This window comes from Acinonyx jubatus, chromosome C2 (assembly GCF_027475565.1).
Source record: "Acinonyx jubatus isolate Ajub_Pintada_27869175 chromosome C2, VMU_Ajub_asm_v1.0, whole genome shotgun sequence".
Lineage (NCBI taxonomy): Eukaryota > Metazoa > Chordata > Mammalia > Carnivora > Felidae > Acinonyx > Acinonyx jubatus.
In genome coordinates this window covers 53,930,932-53,952,606 of record NC_069384.1, presented here as the reverse complement: position 1 = coordinate 53,952,606, position 21,675 = coordinate 53,930,932, and the positions used below count along the sequence as shown (strand labels likewise).

The window sequence follows — 21,675 nt, the reverse complement described above, 5'->3', positions numbered from 1 at the left end:
AACCCTCCGCCTCCAGATTTACCTCAGATCTAGTTTCTAGCCTCATTAGTTTGGGGCCTTGAATAAATCACTTTACCACTCTGAGCATCTATGTTTCTAAATGTCCAATGAGATTGCTGTATCACGTAAATGCCAAAGTCCTCCTCACCTCCAAAATTTCTAACCATTCATTTATCTGAGGACTTTCACTTTTGGACAGAATGTAAAGATCCCAATAAGCTAACAGCAATACTGTAGCAAGAAGGAAAAAGAAATAGGTACATTGAAGACATCATTAAAAACACTGAAGAGTGATGGATGTCGAGAAATTAGACTGAAATTCCTAAGGAGTTTATAATCACCAGCTGCTGGCTTCCCAAGAAGCATTTGCCCACTGTGGGTATAGGCTGAAGGCTGGATTTGAGCCATGCAGGCCTCTACTGGGAAAATAGGAACACAGCAGGACTATTGGTGAAATGCGATTGAAGTAATGTATTTGGTATAGGATTGAAGTAATGGATTAGAAAACAGAGAAGTGCCAAATATAAGATCCATTCCCTTAAGGATGGTGGGGAAAGCTTATGTGGGCTAACCCAGAAAGGGAGAATAAGTTTTTTTATAATCTGCAGTGTCTAGGAGACAAAATCCCACTAGAAATAAGAGTTTTTGATGAATGGATTACAGTTCTTCCCTTTAAACCATTTACCAGATTTTGAACCTATGTGAAATGGGAGTCTCCAAATCTCTGCAGGCTCCTAACCTCTGAAGAGCAGAACTGTTAGAGTTAAGGATACAAGGAGTTTCCAGGCTCCCCATTGAAAGCCCAAAGATGCCCTTTGCCGAGAACAGGGACCAACTGGAGGGCAAATGGTTTATCTACCAAGATTTACTCAAAGCTGCAACCCAGCCTCACACCCAGCTCAATCCCTACCTGTCTGCCTACCAAAGGAAGGGAAGAGTCCTTGATGGTACAGGATTTCATCTGAGCATTCTGGGATTTTTTTGTTTTGTTTTGTTCTGGATTATTTTTGATACCCAGTTTCTATAATACAATTCAAAATTACTAACATGAGAAATGAATGGAAGATGTGATTGATAATCAGGAGGAAAAAATCAAATAATAGAAGCATACCCACAGATAATTCAAATGTGGTAATTAGCAGAAAAGGATTTTAAAATCATTAAGATTTTGATATGAAAAAATATAGGAGAAATGAAATAAAAGATTAAGAATTTTAACAGAGAATTGAAATTGTTAAAAAAATCAAATAGGATGGGAGGGAGGGGAGGGTGGGTGATGGGTATTGAGGAGGGCACCTTTTGGGATGAGCACTGGGTGTTGTATGGAAACCAATTTGACAATAAATTTCATTAAAAAAATTTAAAAAATCAAATAGGTATTCTAAAACTGAAAAAATACAATAATATATTATTTAAATTGAACAATTAATTGGGTAAGTGTAACAGTACATATACCACAGATTTTTTAATTCAAAGACAAGATCATGTTTTAAAAACAGTAGCCCAAGTTGAAACACAAAAGTGAGGGAAAAGAGTAAAAAGAACAGAATAAAATATAAGAGACATATGGTACACAGTAAAAAAAAAAAAGAAAAGAAAAGAAAATCCAATACACGTATAATTGAAGTCCCAGAAGGAGGCGAGAAGGGGACTAGAAAAGAGCAATTGTTATAGAGATAACAACTGAGAATTTTCTGAAATTTATCAACGATATCCACTCCACTCACAAATTCAAGGAAGGGAAACAGGGAACACTAAGAAGAATAAAAACAATGAAAACCACATTTAGGGACATCATATTCAAAGTGTTGGGAAGTAAAGACTAAGAAAAAAATCTGAAAAGAACCAAAGGAAAAAGAGACACATTCCGTTCAATGTCACAAAGAGACTGATGGCTGACTTTTCAATAGGAACTATGGAGGGGTCCCTGGGTGGCTCAGTCGGTTAGGTTTAGCGTCTGACTTCAGCTCAGGTCATGATCTTCCAGTTCATGAGTTCAAGCCCCGCATCAGGTTCTGTGCTGACAGTTCAGAGCCTGAAGCCTGCTTCAGATTCTGTGTCTTCATCTCTCTCTCTGCCCCTCCTCTGCTCTCTCTCTCTCTCTCTCTCTCAAAAATAAATAAACATTAAAAATAATAATAAAAACATAGAAACTATGGAAGCCAGAAGATAATGCTTTAACGTCATTAGACCTGAAAGAAAAATGCAACACTGAATAAAATTATATCAAGTGAAAATGTACTTCAAAAGTTAAGCCCAAAATAAAGATATTTCCAACAAAGTAACTTTGACTGAGTTTGGCTCTGGAAGAACCATAAGATTTACTAAAGGAAAATTTTCAGGCCAAAGGAAAAGAATCCTGGATGGAAATAGTAAACTATGGGAAGAAATGAGGAGCACTATAAAGAATAAATATGTGTACAAGATTTTTTTAATATCAATTTTTTAAAAGAAAAATAAGAAAAGATTATTGAGAGTATAATGTAGGAGTCAAATGTTAGCTAGTGTCACAAAGAACCAGAAGATCTAAATGAGATTAAACTATTATTGTAAGTTTCTTGAGTTACTTGTGAAATGGTAAAAATGCTAGCCTACAAGATATATTGGGAAGCTAGGAAGGCACAATAATTTTCTAGGAAAAAAGACATAAGAAAATGAAGAATGTATAATAAGAAACTACTAGAGGAGAAACATGGAAAATAAATACTTCAAAAGAAGGTAAAAAAAAGGCATAAAAGAACAAAGCATAAATGGGAAAAATAGAAAAAATAACAAGTAGAAATAATTAAATGAACTGTGTCAGTAATTTTATACATACATGGACTAAACACTCCAATCAAAAAGGAAAGATAAAATGGATTTTTTTAAAACACAAGACTCAATTATAGGCCCTTTATAATAAACATATTTTAAAGTTTAATATATTTATCTGGGAGGAGTAAGGCAAGGGCTTTGAAGATTAAGTGCCCTGGGTTTGAATTCTAGCATCTAATTATAAACTGTTTGAACATAGGTAAGTTACATAACTTCTCTGAGCCTCAGTTCCCTTATCTATAATAAAAGAGCAATAATACTTATCTGAAAGGGTTTTTGTGGGAATGAAATAAAGTTAATGAGAAAAACCAAAACAGGCTAGAAAAGCCTCAATTAGTAATAGGTATTACTGTTACTGTCATCACCACCACCAATGATCCCAGTTTCTCTTAGGGAGGAGCTGTAATATTGTGGTTAATGGCTTGGGTGCTGGAATCACACTGGTTGGCTTTTAATTCCAGCACTGTCATTTATTAGCCACGTGACCTTGAGTAAGTACTTAAACTCCTACACCTTGGTTTTCTCACCTATAGAATGGGTACCTCTCAGAATTGTGAATACAAAAATGAGATCATCTATTAAGACACTTAACACATTGCCTGGAACATGAGTGCTCTCTACACAGCAGCTGGAGTGACCATTAAAACATAAATCAGATAATGACAATCACTTGCTCAAAAGCTTTTCGTGTCTTCCCACTGCACACAGAGTAAAAGCCAAAGCTTTACAATCACCTACCAGGTCCACGAAGATCCATTACCTTTTCTGAACTCACCTACTAGCTACCCCCTCGTTTATGCCACTTACTTTACACACCTGTCTCCTTGCACTCCCTCAAATTAATCAGGTACGCTACCTTCTCAGGGCTATTGCACCAACAGAGTCCTCCTCCTGGAGAGTTCTTCCCTCTGCAATCTCCATCCCACCCCTCAGATCAGCATGGCTTGCTCCTTTACCATTTTTGGGTCTTGCTCAAATCCATTATTCAGTGAAGGTGTCTGGGATGACCCTATGTAAAATTGTACCTCACTATTTCACCACTTCCAGTCTTACTTCCTTGGTTTATGTTTTTCCTTAGAAGAAATCACCATTTAATTTTTTTTTCTATTAAAATTCTTTATTAGTTTGTTGTATGTTTTCTCCCATTACAATATAAGCCCATGAAGGCAGGGATTTTTGTCTTTGACCCTTACTATGCCCTGTAGCACTTAGACATCTACCTGGCACATAGTAGGCACTTAAAAAATACTTATTCAGTAAAAGAATTTAAAAGTTAGGGGCGCCTCGGTGGCTCAGTCGGTTAAATGTCTGACTCTTGATTTCGGATAAGGTCATGATCTCATGGTTCATGAGATCGAACCCTGCGTGGGGCTCTGCGCTGACAGCCCAGAGGCTGCCTGGGATTCTCACTCTCTCTTGCTCTCTCTGTCCCTCCCCTACATGTGCACGTGCACGAGCAGGCTCTCTCTCTCTCAAAAAAAATGAACTTTTTTTCTTAGTGACCATTATTATTATTTGCTTGTCTGGTCATTTCTTCCTCCTCTTCCTTCTTTAGTAACCATTGGTGGTATGGAACTTGAAACATAACTGAGCTCAGCCATCCCTTCCTCAAGGGGTTCTCCCCTGAATTTCCCACATCAGTTCCTCCTGTTTTGCCTTCTCACAACATTGATCTCTGTTGTGTGGTTATTTGGTTTAAGTCTGTCTTTTCTACTAGACCTATATTAGTAGAGACCTCATCAATTAGTATACTTAGTACAGTTCTTGGCACGTAAAAAATACTCAACAAATAAATAAATGAATGAATGGTCGGAATAAGCTCTTGCTTTATTTTGCCTATTGTAACACTAATTTTACATGTTACTTAACCCCTCTGGCTGTGCTATGTTTAGTTTTTGTTCATGATTAACAAGCTTTGGCATTTTTAATGTGCCATTTCCTTGTTGACACCGAACTGTGTAACTTAAGCTAAGCTGTGTTCTGGTAGGTATTCACAAATATTTTTCATTGATTTGTATTCAGAGTAAAAGATGAAAGAGCAATAGGTTGCCAGTTAGCAAAAATTCATTTACTCTTGTTCAGATCTGCGAAAGTATCCAATTAATATTATGCATGAATATTTCACAATAGAAGAATCCGGGAAGTTAGTCTAGTAATAAAAAGAACAAAGTGAAGATAGACGCATTCTTCTTTTTTTGGGATGGAGAGATTATGGCAACCCGTAGTGCAGGCAAGAGGAAGGAACGGTCATTTATTGGGAGCCTGTCATATGCCACATTCCATGCAAGATACTTTGTATTTATGATCCCATTTGGTCCAAACCACGAGTGTGGTGGAGGTGAAAAAATGCCAGCAAGTGCAGACATGTATGCACGTGTGCTCTTATGCAACCATATTTGTAGGTATTTGAAATTAACAGGCTCTAGTCCTGTCTCTGCTTCATATTAGCTGCTCAAGCTTGAGCAGGTCACTTCATGCCACTGAGCTTTGGTTTCCACATTTGTAAAGTGTGGATCATAAGGCCTATCTCACAGAGCTGGTATTAAGATCAAATAAAATAATGGATATGAGCATTCTTTGAAATATCAAAAGCGTGTGTGTGTGTGCCTGTGTGGTGTTATAAGGATCAAAGCAATAATGTCACCCTTTGGATATCAAAATATATTTTCATTTTCCCTGGTGAAAGCTAGATGTGGGGTAAAGTCATATTGTATCAGCTTATTAACTGTTCACTTATTGCAACTCAATCTAATAAACATATTAAACACTTGTGATGTGCCAGACTCCGTAAAGCCAAGAAGAATAAAATGAACTAAGCATGATCCTGCCTCAAGGAGTTCACACTTGAAAGGAGGAAGCATACAGGTATAAAAATAACTATAAGATGCAAGGCAGAATATGCATAATTATATGTATATTAGGGAATTACACCTAGTAACCTATACAATAAATATATATTGAATAACAGCTGTGGGCCAGGCACTGTTCTAGAACCCAACAAAACAGTAGAAAAGAAAATTTTTTTAAATAACTGGTTTTCATGGGGCTTACATTCTAATGTGCAAAAAGGGAGAATAATCTCATAACCCACAGGATAAACAAACCAATCTGAGTTCACTGCTCTGCTGCAAATAAAATAGGGTAACGTGATAATGAGTTCTGAATGAGCAGTGGTCAGCTAAGGTTTCTGTTATCTGATCTGAGGCCAGTATGACACCGAGGCAGCTTGGAGGAGAGCTTCTGAGAGAGAATTCTCCCTAGCATGCATGAAGCACAAGAGCCCGGAGTCTGTGGGCGCAAGGCTCAGAAAGAAGGCACCATGTGAAAGCGTGCTCTGACAAAACGGGAGGAAGTGAGCGAGCTGAGAGCCCAGCAAGGGTGGATGGGGCCAGACCACATACCACATTTTGCTCTTGTGTAAAGAACTGGGGGGATCTAAGTGAAGCACAGTGGGGAGCCAAGGAAGCCAAGAAAGAAAGGAGATGTGATCTGATTTCCATTTTAAAAAGAGCAATCTGGTTGCTATGTGGAGTGGGTAGGCTGCATCGAAGAGAGAGGGAATCCAGGAAGACCAGAAGAGATGCTATTTTTGCAATCCAGGTGAAGGATAAGCAATAGTGACTTGTAAGTAAGCTAGAAGCCAGCTAGATGTGGGGAGAGGGACAGATGCAGGATACATTTTGGCAGTAAGCCAACAAGAATTTGAAGAGGAAAAAGGTTGTTTCTAAAAGAAGAAGGCCTCAGTGTCTATCTTTAGTTCGAAATCCTTTTATGTCAAACAATAAATTAATTCTATAAATATACCTAATGTACATGTAAGCTACTATTAAAGTTCTTTGGCTTTTTAAGGGTAGTACATGCTTACTAAAGAATTGCAAAAAAAGAGAAGAGCAACAATTAAGAAAAACTATATACCTATATATAATATAAAATATGCTGTATACATATCTAAGACTAGAATGCCTACATTTTTCCCCGGAAATACGATTTGATCTTGTGTTTCTGAGGTGGTTGTGCTATATCAGATTGTGCCCTCCCCGCCCCCCACCCCCCGCTTTTTTTCTGTAGCACCTTTTGAAAACTGCAAAGTTTCCCAACATCAACACAAACACCAGATGTGGACATTGCTTCATGTAAGGGAGATAACTTCCACCCACTGGGGCAAGGGGACTGGGAATGCCCAGTTATCTTAGCGCGTCAGGGGCTGGATGGAGCACAAGTCCATCTCACCAAGGCCTGAAATACAATGCAATCAGACAGGTTGCTGTAAACCCATTCCCTTCCCTGCTTGGACGGGGGTGGAGGGAGGGTGCAGCTATTTACAGCAACAACTGTCTGAGCGAAGACTGCGTAATGCAGTCCCTTGGTGTGAGCGCCCCCCCTCCATCCCCCGCCCCGCAACTCCCCGTGTAAACCCTAGGGATTCCGTGGAGGTAAGGAATGGATGGGAGTGAGTCGTTGCGGGGCAGGCCAGGGAAGGAATACTGTAAAGAGCCGTGGGGCCACCGGGGCAGGAGGTATGTTCCCACTCCCCATCTCGTGCACCCGCTGGCCGGATGCAGCCTCCCGGAGCCCGCGGGGCTGAAATGAGGCATGCATCAGCTCCCTGCAGCATCCTCTCCCCTACGGCGCGCAGTAATGGATCTGTGCGTCCTAAAAGAGGAAGATAATGCCGGGTTTAGCGTATAAATAGCTGGTTGTACGCTCGCCCTGCGAAGCATTGATTGAGAGAGCCAAGCTGACTATTGATCTAATTTTAACTTACATTTTAGCACGCACCCTCTCCGCCTCCCTGCCGTTGTTCGGGGCGGTGGAGCTCGGGGCACCATCGTCTCCTGCGACCGCCAGAGGGCGGGCCACTCGTGTCCCCGCCGCCCTGCCCGTCTGGCCTGTGTTTACGCAGACACACAATGCCGGCCTTTATTGGGTCTGAAAAATAGGAGTTTGATTTTTCTGCGCCGGGATGACCTCATCACTCATGAAAGTCAGAGGGAAACGGGGAATTGGATGACAGGCAGTTAGGAAAATAAAGGTTGCATTTCACCCCCTCCCACGTCACCACCTACACAGAGCGCTAGGGATGTGCTTCTGATTTTAAAACCACTTTGCGGAAGCCGGGAAGCGGAGGAGGGCGGTAGGAGTGGAATGTTAAATTCCTCTTGGTACCCTGCCACCGGGTGTGCTGAGGCTTCTGTTTAGGTTAGTGTCACCTATTGACCACCTCCAGGGTCTCAGTATTGAACTGTCACCAAATGCCAGGGGACCAACACTCTCTAGGAAAGAGTGGCATGCCTTTAAAATATTATTAGTTATTGCAAACATGATTCATCTGGCCAAGGTATATAAATAATGGTCATCAGCAGTTTTATACTGACTGCTAGCTTGGAAATTTCAGGTCTGCTTATGACTTCAAATGAGTGTGGAAAGTAAAGCTTATCTACATTTTTGTTGCCACCTTTTGGGACCACAAACTATTGTAGGGCAACCTATATGTGGTTAAGAAGGGAGACAGAAGACTGGAAAAGATGGCTCCCCAGAAATTCCCCAGACCTAGAACTCTGCATTTGGACATTCCTTCTGGGGTTGAGTGAAACATATCAAGAGAAGCTGAAACATATCAATAAAAGCTGATGTTTGTGTCAGGCATTCTACTAACCATTTTACATTTGTTGCCTCATTAAATCCTTAAGACAACCAATCAGTTAACTTCTGTTATTATCCCCATTCTATAGTTGAAGAAATTGAGGTGAAGTCAAGTAGCTAGAAAAGAGCGGCCTCAATAGTGAGTGACCACAGAGCCCTCGCTCTTGATCACCATGCTACATGCCTTGAAGACATGCCTATTACTGGCAAAGTCTTAAACTTTCTGCATCTCTAAGCACAGGAGGCCATGTGTGAATACAGGATGGCAATTCTCAAGTAGGCAGCTAGGCCAAACCAAAAGCCTCTTCATAGGGTGAGCTCTTGAAAAAGTGAAAAATGTACAAAGAAATTCTCATCTGAAGCGTTGTTCCTGACAGTAGCTTATAAGCTGGAAATAAAGTGACCAGAAGAAGGAGACTTTCAGTAAAGGGCCCTCACTTGGCCAGTCATTCAGCAAGTATTTGCTTCCAGTGGCCAGGCCATAGTGGTGGGCACTGGGATACTATAAGGAAGAATATAGACATGGTCCATCACCTCATGGGAACTCCTGAGAGAGGAGGTCATAAATAAGTGAACAATAAAACCCATAATTGTGATTTGTGATGATTGTAAAAGGGACATGATTTATTTGGGGAGGGGAAGATAAGGCAGGCCTGTCTGAGGAAATGACATTCCAGCACGGAGCTACGTGGAGAGCAGGAATTAGCCAGGCAGAGGATGGGAATGAGCACACCACAGACAGACAGGGAAGGCTTTGAGGAGGAGCCGGTGATGAATGGGAGAGAACTCTGTAGAGCTCACAGAGGGTCTTGTAAACCCGAGTGAGGATTTCAGACATCATCTTAAGTGCAATGGGAAGGAAGAAAGACCCCTTGATGAGTTTTAAGCTTGAGAGTAAAGTGATTTGATTTACATTTTAGGAAGATTACTTTGTGATGGGAAGAATGGGTGGGAGATAGGACAAGGGCATGGGCATGGGGACGCCATCAGGAAGTTAGTACAGTAGCTCAGGGGAGAGATGACAGCAACTTGGATGAGGGCTGCCATATTAAAGACAGAGAGAAGTGGATGACCTAGTTGCGAGTTTCATGATGGCTGGATCCCTCAGGAGAACTGAGGAATAGCGAGGGGTCAGACACCTCTCCCAGTTTCTGGCTTGAGGCACCGAATTGAATGAGGCATCCTTAACACATCCAACAGACCCTAAAAGAGGAGCAAGCTGGGCCAACTATTGGCTTAACGAGTCTTTCTTATTTGAAGAGTAAAGGCTGCTGTCCATCCAGACAGAAAGGAGACTTCAAAAGGAAGCTTTGGATGGTTGGCCACTTCCTCATGGAAATGATCTTTTTGTTGTTACCTCCACAGTCAAAAAGATAAGTATTAATATCATTGTGAGTAAAATCGAATAAGAAAACAAGGAGGCGTCATATATGTTTTTGCTTTGTTATAAAACTGGGAGTGCATGAGCTCCAAAGGAACCAGAAGAACCAACCAGCAGCAACTCTTGGCTGGAAAAGGATCTGCAGGGCTAGTCAGCAGCCCTGCGGTTCACAGGCCCACATATGAAGAGAATCATGGCGCATCAGAGTTAGAAAAGATCACATTAACACCCATTAGGAAACTAAAGACACAGAGATGAAGTGACTTGTCCAAGATCACACAGCAAATCTGTAAGTGAACAGGGGAAAAAAATAGGTCTTCTGATTCTTTTCTATGCGGCTCTTACTTTCAGCAGTTAAGACTTTCTCTTAGACACACAAGCCTCTTCATAAGGAGATTTCTGGACTGTTGTTACACTTCCATCCAAATTCCATGAGAAATGCCTGTCCCAGAGTCTTCCTACCATTCTGCAATTCTCCAGATCAAGAACCCCAACTTCCCACCTCAGAGTTTGGCATCTGGCCAGGCAGTGCTGCCTGAAATACCAGCTCCTGGCAACAGATCATTCTTCCCTGTGTCAGAAGAGATGGATAGATTATTTCCTTCCTTCAGAGTGCTGGTAGGATGCACTCTCGCCTTTGTGGGAGGCTCCCAATTATAAAGGAGGAATGGATCACCTGCTATGCACAGACCTTTTACCTACAGAGTTCTGTTAAGTTAATGAAGTAAACACTAGCTGTTCCTCTCCTTCCCCATTCTATTTTCTTGTCTTCCTTTATTTGAAAATGTTAGAATTGGACCGGAACTGAAAATCATTATCTTATGCCAAAGAAGCCCTTCTGCTTTAGAGTCATGGATGTGTCTGGTTTTTTTCCTATTGTGTGTGGAAATGTGAGATGCAATCAATTGACCAACAACTTCGACTTATCAGGAGTAGAAATATGATTAAAGTTACTACTACCAATTTAAAACAAGAAAGGTGAAAATGGTTTAAATCCATCTATCACACCATTTTGAAATAAAGATTTTCACAGTTATGATTAGTGGGGGTATTTAATAATTATGAATCTTAGGTGTTATGTATAAATAGTCCTCACTGCTCAAATTCGCTATTTCCTTTTATTTTTTTAAAGATATTTTTATTATGGTGAAACTTATATAACATAAAATTGACCATTTTAAAGTGTACAATCCAGTGGCATTGAGTTCATTTAAATTGTTGTGTAACTACTTCCTCTGTCTATACCCAAAACATTTTCATCACCGCAAAGAAAACCACGTTCATTGTATTCTTGAACAATATGGTAGACCAAAAAAGCCCTGAAGTCTCCTCTGAGGAATTATTAAGTCACTCCGATTTGACCCTGGGAAAATCACCAATCATTTCTCAGCCTCAGTTCCATCATTCAGAAAATAGAGGAGTTGGATTAAGATGACTGATTCCTTTTAATCTCTTCAGGTGGCAAATATTTATGTGTTTATAAATCTTGTTCCCCCAATTTTATTGAGCTATAATTGACATGCAGAGCTGTGTACGTTTAAGGTGTATAGCATAATGCTTTCAAGCAGTAAATACTATTGTTTATATTTACACAACGTCCTTCTGAAATATTTAATTTCCAGAATTATCACAGTCTCTATTACAAGGACAGTAATATTTAATGTCAGTAATTTTCTAAAGAAGACCACATTCCAAACTGTGATTTTCAGAAAAGCATCTGATGGCATTTCTCAGCAGATTGACATTTATGCAAGAGCAAATAGGCATAATGATTTCTCAGATAAACAGCGGGGTAAAAATAATGGCATGAGGAAATAGTTATGAATCGTTCCTACAATATAGAGTTTAATCAGAGAACTATCCGTAGTTTAATCAATTCACTTAAATGCTAAACACTCCTTTAGTATTCAGTCATAGCTCCTTGAAACAATTCTTCCCATGTTGACTAAAGGAGGTTTAATTTTTATTTATACTTGTCTGCATTTTTAATTATTTCTACATTGCATGCATGTGATTTTTTTAAGAGCGAGAGAGAGCATGCATATGCACATGTGAGCGACAGAGGGGCAGAGGGAGAGGGAGAGAATCTTAAGCAGTCCCCACGCTCAGCGCAGAGCCTGACGTGGGCTCACTCTAGCTCAAGACCGTGAGATCATGACCTGAACCGAAATCAAGAGTTGGACGCTTAGCCAACTGAACCTATATGTGACTTTTATTAAGAGAAAAAAGCAAAAGCATTAAAGAAAATTCATCCCATATAAAAAAAGACCACCTCAAAATCAGAAGATTGTTGCCTAATGGAAAGATGCTCCTTTGATATTAATTTCCAACAAAAGTCATTTGGGGCAAAATGCCTGTAAAAGCAGGGAGGGCCAGCCATGTAAACAATAGGAAGAGCTTGAGAGTTGGGAATACTTTAATCAGGCTGCCTGCCCTTCAGTAGGAAAAAAAAAAAAAAGTTTATTCTTTGAAAAATCACAGTTATTTGGAATTTGCCCACCAACATACACACTGAAATGACACTGCTTTGAGTTATTTCTCCAGTAGAGGTGGGGCTTTTGCTGGCCCTGAACAGAGGCATTAAATTGAGGGATGTCTGTCTGGCAGTAGGCATCCAGTTTGTAACTATGAAATCCAAAGAGTTAACTGTCCTAATTAGGTTTATGGTCCATGGCCTTGACCTCATTAGGAGACAGGGACTCTTAACTGCTCACCAGCAAGCAAGAACATTCATAACCCAAGGTGCAAAGGAAAAGGACAACTCAACAGTGTGTAAGCAGACTTTTCCCACCCAGATACGAGCCAGGCATGGCAATTTCCTTCTGGAAGTCATAAGCAAATGAATTTTTAAGAACAACTCTCTGAATAAACAAATAGAAGCATTTTTTCCCCTGCTTTTCATGCTGCTTATCTGGCCTTGGCAAGCTGTTCATTGATGAGAAAACATTTCTTTAACCACAAGGTTTTCAGGAGGTTCTATTCTTTTCCTGGCCAACTCGATAGCCCCTGACATGCTCAAGCATAAACGTGGTGCTTTCGCCACCTCTCCCTGCTGTGCACACTTGTCTTGACTGTTTTTGGTAGGGAATTCAATTCGGCTTCTTAATGCTAATTAAGGAAAGAAGACTGGGACTGAAAATGTTTAAAAACTTGTTTCTGTTGTATTTAGACAAAAACACCTTCCCCACTCTTCAGTCACTTGAATTACCACCCCTTTTTATTCTTTCAGTCTGGAGCTGTGGTTCCCAATGCTTTTCCTGCAGAAAACCCACATAGGCATGTGCTATCCACTCCCAGGATACAGATAAAATGGTCTGGGGATTTCCTGCCTTCCTCTTCCTCTCTTGCTTCTGTCCCTCTCTGAAAGCACATTGGAATGGGTGGGAACATGGGTGACCTTAGTACAAGGATAATCTTACGTCCCCTCCAGTTTACCTGAGAAGTACCCCGTTTGCAAATCACAGAACTTTCTTACTTGTAACAAATTGCCTGTGGCAAACTTCACAACTGACTGGAACAGTATGTCACAACACTGTGCTTGGGAATTAGAGCCGTAATCTACTCCCATTTTCAAGATGACGCGAGGGACAGTCTACAGGATGTTGCCCCAGAGGGCTCCGAGACCGAAAGCACAGTATTTCATGTTCAGAGCAGAAGTTTCTCCATGAGTCAGTGTTTAATCTGTTGTAGAGAAAATAAACTCTGTAAAATCTGTTGCAAATTAACAGAAATACAATGTGCAGAGATACTAAAACAGCCCAGGTTACGTTGATACATATTAATACAGAGAAAATGCATTGATCAAAGCACTTACCTTTCTTATGACAGAATTTCCTCTTTTTTAAAATGGAAGGAATAATAGTACTTATTACCTCTTAGGACTATTAGTAGCGGTAAAGTAATGTAAATGCTGCCTGCTGTATAATAATCTCTCAGTAAAGGTTAACGTCATTGCTATTACTATCATTATGTGGACATGGTCATTTTTGTATTAAACTGAGGGTAAACTCCAATGCTGCTAGTGTTGCTAATTTTACTAGCACTGAATTCATCCTAAATATGACATAACAATGAAAGGAAGATAGGTTTATGACCATTTCTTTTAGCCAGCTTGGATCATCATTGAGCCAGAATAGAAGTACGGATAAATAGAAAAATAGCTTTTAAAAATGGTTAAATTCTAAAGGAAGTACAAATTGGTATGAACCTTCTAAAGTGTGTTAAAAGTCTTAAAATGTGAAGATTCTATGTGAATATTCTATGTCCCAGCAATTCCTTAACTGTGAATTTGTTTTGTGGAAATAATTAGAGATGTGTGAAAAGATACATGTGCAAGATTCTTCATCAAATTTATTTATAACCTTGGAAAACTGGGAGAGCCTTAATGTCCAACAATAAGCTACTAGTTAAGTAAAATATGTACATTTATATGAAGGAGTGCAGCATAGACACTAAAAATTATGTTGTATAAGACTATATAATCACAGGAACAAATGTTCCTGATATATAGCCCAGTGAAAATAGCAGGTACAAAATGGTATATTATAAAAATACTATTCATATACAAATATAACAATTGGACTGAGGTGTACCAATGCAAATATTTTTTAAATGAAGCTTGCCATGTTCTCAAAACTTATCTTCCCATACACCCCGAGCATACATCTTTCTTTTTGCCTATTCTTGTTTAAACCTTAGTCTAGTCTGTTGATTTTTATAATCTAACCTGGTTATTAAAGTCTTAGGCCCTTTCGGTTGAATGTTCTGTAAAAATTCAATATTATTAGCTGTCACTGTTCATAGTTCCAAGCTTCCTGTCTCTGAATTAACACGGTCTACTCGACTATCTCCAACTCTGAGCATAGCAGAGAAGAAAGAGAAATCCTCTTTTTGTGTTTGCCTGAGAGCGTGAGTGGGGAGCAGATGACCTGGTCCCAATCTGATGTCACTTAATTTTTGTGGCATCTGCTGCTCGGGAGTCTCAGTATAAATGATACGTGCGGTTTCCTGAGAACACATTTTGTCTCACACCAATCTCCTCAGGGAGCACTCCTTGCTCATAGAGGACAGCTGTGTGTTCCCTTGACCCCCAGCAAGAGGCTTTACTCCTGTGTGCTAATTTGTGTTTCCATCAGGCATTGTGGTCTTCTCCTGTGCCTTCTGAGAGTCGCGGAGAACTGAGAAAGGTGTGCCCCCTTCCTCCTCTCTCTTCCAGGCACACTACAAAATCTCTTCGAGCCCCACTGGCATAGATTACTCCACAGAGCCTCTGCCTTCTGAAGTCACCTGAAGAGCAGGAACCCTCAATCCACAAAGACATATTAAGTAGCTCCCTTGCTCCCTGGGGTGGTGACGGTTGTGGTATGGATGGGATAGGATGGTGGAAGGGTAATGGAGCAGGAGAAGTCAACTTGTCATTGCTACAGGACCTCAGAAGAGCACCATCAGAATTCCTGCCAGGACTCCCTCTATTCAGAAAAAATTATTAAAGTATATGTACATAAGATAAAACGCTTCATTGTAAATATAGATTTGGATAAATATTAACAAATGCCTCCCCTCATGCAATTAGCACACTCAAGATGTAGAACATTTTCATATGTCCAAAAAGTCTTCTTTTGCCTCTTTAAAGTCAATTCTTCATCTTGGCAACGGCTGATTTGCTTTTTATTCCTTGAGATTTGTTAGAATTTCATATAAGTGGTATAATTCGGCATGTACTTTTTTTGTGCCTGGCTAAGCATAATGTGTCTGAGATTCATCCATGGTATTACTGTGTTGTTGTTTTTTTTTCTTTTCACCGGTAAATAGTGTTCTGTTACATGGATATATCACAACTTACTATCCATTCACTTGATAGATATTTTGGTTTCCAGTTTTGAGTTATTACAAATAATACTGCTATATAAACATCCATAGACAAGTCTTTTTTAAAATTTTTTAATGTTTATTTATTTTTGAGAGAGACACACACACAGAGTATGAGCAGGAGAGGGTCAGAGAGAGAGGGAGACACAGAATCCGAAGCAGGCTCCAGGTTCTGAGCTGTCAGCATAGTGTCTGATGCAAGGCTCGAACTCGCAAACGGTGAGATCAGACCTGAGCAGAAGTCCGATGCTTAACTGACTGAGCCACCCCGGTGGGCCCATGTACAAGTCTGGATATATATCCTAATTTTTCGTAGGTAAATACCTAGGAGTGTGACTGGATCATATGATAGTGTACATATAATGGTATAAAGCAGCCAAAATCTTCCAAAGTAGTTATGTAATTTTTCATCCCACCAGAAGTGTATAAAAACTCCAGTTCCTCCATCATTGCCAACTCTTACTTGTTTTTGTCTGTCTTTATAATTTTAACCTCTCTGGGGAATGTATAGTGGTGTCCCATTGTGGTTTTAATTTGCATTTCCTGATAAATAATGGTGTTGAAGATTGCACTTATTAGTTACGTGTATGTCTTATTTGGCAAAGAATCTGTTCAAATCTGTTGCTCATTTTTTTTTAAATAAACATTTTATTTTATAATAGTGTTTCGATTTATAGAAATGTTGCAAAGACAGTACAAAGAGTTCCTAAATAGCACATACCCAGTGTCCTCTATTGTTAACACCTTACATTAGTATGGCACATTTGTTACAACTAATAGACCAATATCAATACATTATTATTAGCTAAAGTTCACCCTGTATTCTGATTTCCTTTCTTTTTGCCTAATGTCCTCCTCAGCCGACCCTCTGTCCTATCCAAGATACCACATTAAATGTAGTTGTCATGTCTCCTTAGATTCCCCTAGACTGTTTCAGTTTCTCAGACTTTGCTTGCTTTAGATGACCTTGACAGTCTGGGGGGAATATTGGCTTATGACTTTATAGAATGTCTCCCACTTGAAGTTTGGTATCTTTCACAAGATTAGACTTGAGTTGTGGGTTTTGGGGAACAGACCACAGAAGTAAAGTGCCATTCTCATCACATCACATCAAGAGTACACGTTATCAACATGACTTAACCTTGATCACATGGCGAAGGTTATGTTTGTCCACTGCACACGTACTCTTTTCTTCTCCTTCTCATAATGTATTCTTTGGAAGGAAGTCACTATGCACAACCCACCCTTGAAAGATGGGGAAAAATACTCTCCTCCCTCAGGTAAAATATCTGAATAAATTATTTAGAATACTTCTATTTGGGAAATTTGCATTTATTTATTTATTTACATATTCAATTATATACTTATACCAATATGGACTCATCAGTATTTATTTTATACTTAGGGTTTTAACCCAATACTATATGATACATTTTGGTGGTCAAATTACTCCAGCGTTGGCTATTGGGAGTTCTTTCAGTTAGCTCCTGTGTCCATCTGACATATCTTATTGTGTTTTTTCAAGCACTTCCTTTCCAGAGCTATAAGATGCTATCTAGGAGAAAAGATTTGGCAAGTTAATACATTTGCATTTTCTCCTACCCAACTGCTCACAAGGCTCAAATTCTCCCCTACTCTGTGGCTACCATGTCCTTCACACATGTCCCTCCCACAGATGCCATCTTTGTTTCGAGGACATAGGACATGATATGTAGAGAAACATTTCTCTACATGATTGAATGGTATTCATGAGGAAGGAAGCTTACTGTAATTGGTAGCCCTGTAATAACACTGAATGTAAGATTGTTTGACTTGAGGCACCAATATATAACATTATATGCAAGAACTGTGTAATGTGTGTGGTATGCAGAGCTCCCTAAAGCAAAGTTCGGACAGTGGTGCCGAATGGAGGAATTAACATGTGTAAGTCAACTCAAACACGTGACTACCCACTCTGGTTTTAAAACCTTCTATGATGGAACATCTCAGCCAACTCTTCCATTGTTTATATAACTTTCTCGTCTGGTTGCTCTGTACCAGTGGTCAGAAAACTATAGCCCACAGGCTAAACCCACCATTTTTTTGTAAATAAGATTTTTTTAGAACACAGGCATTCATCCATTTGTGCATTATTGATGGCTACTTTCACGCTCAAATGGCAGACTTGAGTACATGCAGTTGCAAAGGCTAAAGAAATATTTCTCTGTCTCTTTATACAAGAAGTTTCTTGACCACTGCTCTATTTCATGACTAGCCGAAATTGTGCACAACAATAGAGGGTCATTTTCCTGAGTTATAGCCTCTGGGGAGACAGAGAACCTCCCGTCAGAGCCATCTCTAAAAGTAAAGTTCATATGAGAAGTCTTAAATACCACTTGTAAAATTAAATAACCCAGTTTGTCTAATCCCCTTGATTTAACTTTCTCCCTTTTATCTGGAACCAAAATTTACAAGTCTCACACATGCTTAATTGCCTGTTCAGGCTCACAAATTAGGAATACATATGCAAAAGCCTAAAGTGTTGATCAAATATTTTTTAGAAATTCAGAAGGAAGACAAACTTTCTCCTTCACTAGAGGCCCTCAAACATTAGAGAAGTGGGGTGCACCGAGATGCAGTCTGGGCCTCAGACCATTTCCACGCTCTGCTCCCCTACATTCACAACATTATGTGGATGTGTGCAAATGCTCTGGGCAATCTATATGGAGAGGACACCAAACACAAGGGCTTCCAAAAGAAAATGCAAGTTGTTTTTTTTTTTTTTTCAAGTTTTGTTTATTTTGAGTGCAAGTGGGGGAGGGGCAGAGAGAGAGGAGATAGAGAATCCCAAGCAGGCTCCTTGCTGCTATCGCAGAGTCCGATGCAAAGCTTGAACTCACGAACCTGTGAGATCATGACCTAAGCCAAAACCAAGAGTTGGACACTTAACCCACTGAGCCACACAGGCACCCCAAAATGTAAGTTGGGTTTTAATGAGGTACAACTGATCATGAGGTGATCAGGGAAATTTTTTTGTTTCTGCTTGACCTGGGAGAGTTTTAATGTATTTACTTTTTTTTTTTTCTGTGTATATATTTCTTTAAAAAAATTTTTTTAATGTTTTTACTTATTTTTGAAGGAGAGAGAGAGAGACAGAGGATGAGCGGGGGAGGAGCAGAGAGGGAGACACAGAATCTAAAGCAGGCTCCAGGCTCTGAGCTGTCAGCACAGAGCCCGATGCGGGGCTTGAACCCACAAACCATGAGATCATGACCTAAGCCGAAGCCGGATGCTCAACTGACTGAGCCACCCAGGTGCCCCTATGTCATATTTCTAAAAGGAAGGAAGGAAGGAAGGAAGGAAGGAAGGAAGGAAAGAAAGAAAGAAGAAAGATTCCTGAGAAAATGGCTATAAGCACTTTATTTATTTTTCCAAGATTTTATTTAAATCCAAGTTAGTTAACATATAGGATAATAATGATTTCAGGAGAATTTAGTGATTCATCACTTACATACAACACCCAGTGTTCATCCCAACAAGTGCCATCTTTCATACCCATTGCCCATTTAGCCCATCCCCTCACCCATCTCCCCTCCAGCAACCCTCAGTTTGTTCTCTGGATTTAAGAGTCTCTTATGGTTTGCTTCCCTCTCTGTTTTTGTCTTATTTTTCCTTCCCTTCCCCTATGTTCATCTGTTTCATTTCTTAAATTCCACATAGGAGTGAAATCATATGGTATGAAGGCTACAAGCACTTTAAAGAAAGGGCTAAGCCTCGGGGTAGCTATCCTAACTCCAGGTCAAGTGACCGCCAGAGAATTCTGGGGCCAGAGGCTAGTCCAGCGCTTGTCTCTCTGGACAGGTGGTGCCGTCTAGTGGAAAGCCAGTCTTGTCTGCCCTTGATTGCTGCTTTAGCCACTCACAGCTCTGTGAGCTGGAGCAAATTCTATAGTCTCTTTGAGCCTAACCTGTAAAATAGGGGTTGTGTCTGCCTTGCAGAGTTACTGTGAGGATACAAAATGATAGGTGTAAAATGTTTGGCAATTGATAAATGATAGTTTCCGTGACAATTATTCTTTCCGGGACATTGTACAGCTGCATAGTTCAAGAGCCAGAGTATCGGAGAGTGAAGTGAGATGAGACAGACCACAGGCATTCTGGAATAATCACTGTGATCCTCTCTTCTACAAGAACCCCTTTTAATGTTTATAGCTTGTTTGGACCTGGAGAAGGTTAGAGTGAGCCCTGCTGCAATCTCCGCTCCTCTCCCTCGTCCTTGTCTCCCTCTGCACGGAAAGTCAGCGACCTCTGTGACAAATTGCACACATCCCAGAGGAAATGCAGACTTCACTGTGATGAAGACTGAGACCACAGAGAATTTGCAGGCATGTGACACCCTGGCAGGGCCCTGCTAGAGGCAGAAAGGCCATTTTCTCACAGAGAAACAGACAATTTCGGATTAAAGTCAGACCTTTACTTGGCTTCTCTTCTGATTTCCTTCCCAGCTGATGGACCCTTGGTTTAATCCCCAAAGTGCCCAAATAGGTCCACATCCTATTCATCTTCCTCTGGAACGTCAGGAAGGAACCCAAGGTCATGGATGCCATGCTGTGCCAGAGGCCAGTCCTGGGAATGAGGCAGCAATGAAGATAAACTGCTAGGACTGAATCACCAGCAAGGCTAGCAGTGGAGGAGGCGACTGCCTACATGTGAGCGGGGAGGGGATAGTTTGCTTGGGGAGAGTGTATTCGTGTCCTAGGGCTGCCATAACCAAGTACCACAAACTGGGTGGCTTAAAACAACAGACATTTATCGTCTCACGGTTCTGGAGACTAGAAGTCTGAAAGCAGATTGTCAGCAGGACTACCCTCCCTCTGAAAACTGTAGAGGAGAATCCTTCCCTGTGACTTCTAGCTTCTGGTGTTTGTGGGCAACCCTGAGCATTCCTGGTCTTGTGGACACATCACTCTGGTCTCTGCCTCGACGTCACAGGGCACTCGCCCCCTGTTTCTTCACGCATCTGTCTGCGTGTGTCTCTGCATATCTTCTCCTCTTTGTAGAAGGAGCAGTCACATCAGGCAGGGCTTTTCCGACTCCATGATGACTTTATCTCAACTGGATCACATCAGCAAAGATCCAATTTCCAAATAGTCAGAAGATCTGCAACCCCAGAATTTGCCTTTTTTAGCCAGCCTGAGAGTCACAGCCTTCAGTAGAAACAAAAACAAAAAAAACAAAAACAAAAACAAAAACAAACCATAATAACGGCAACAAACCCAAGAGTTTTGCTCTATTACCAGCCACTTTCACTATATGGTGAATAGGTTTCAGATTCTTTTGGAGTTAAGATATGGATACAGTAAAGAACAAAGAGAAGGCTTGAGGGATTTGGTGTGGGAAAAGAGTAAAATGGGATTAGAAGAGAATACTGGGAATCTCAGGACGGAAAGACTTCCCTCACCTCTGTTTGGCCCGCAGTTGGCCCTGGACACCAGCCTTTATATGTGGAAGCCAAGAGAAACATCATTCAGTTGTGTCATTTGAAATCGGACGACAGTGCTGTTTCTGTCCCCACACCTGCGGGCAAGTTGGGGAGGTTGGTTCTGCAGGCCAGGCTCGGATTCTCCACCCTTTCAAGACTCAAAGGGACAAGCAGGTCCCCTCAGCCAGAACACCATCACCTGAGTTGATCGTCACAATTTCTCGCTGATGCGGAAGTGTGAAAGCGGCTCCGAGTCGGAGGGTCTGTCCTGCCTTACCTTTGCCAGACAGAGTAAGCAGCAGATTCTCTAACTAGGAATCAGCCTTGTTTAGGCACCACTCCAGGGAAGGGGTGCTACAGCTCATGTTCCCTGCACACCCAGGGCACCAGAATTTTCATTGTGAACCATGGTTGGAGGGGACAGCAGTGGGGGAAAAGGTGGCCAATCCGGCACAGCTACTTCTCTGTATACCTTGTAATATCTAAAGATGCTCTTTTCCCTGAAACTC

At 40.7% G+C, this 21,675-nt stretch overlaps 1 long non-coding RNA gene across 2 annotated transcripts in view; it reads right to left on the bottom strand.

Annotated features, from left to right (window-relative positions):
- Nucleotides 1–8,002, bottom strand: part of LOC106972263 (uncharacterized) — a 30,252-nt gene extending 22,250 nt beyond the window's left edge. For both annotated transcript variants that reach the window (XR_003426829.2, XR_001429830.3), the window contains exon 1: nt 7,580–8,002. This is a non-coding gene — a long non-coding RNA (uncharacterized LOC106972263). The remainder of the gene's footprint in view (nt 1–7,579) is intronic.
- Between the last annotated feature and the right edge of the window lie 13,673 nt (nt 8,003–21,675).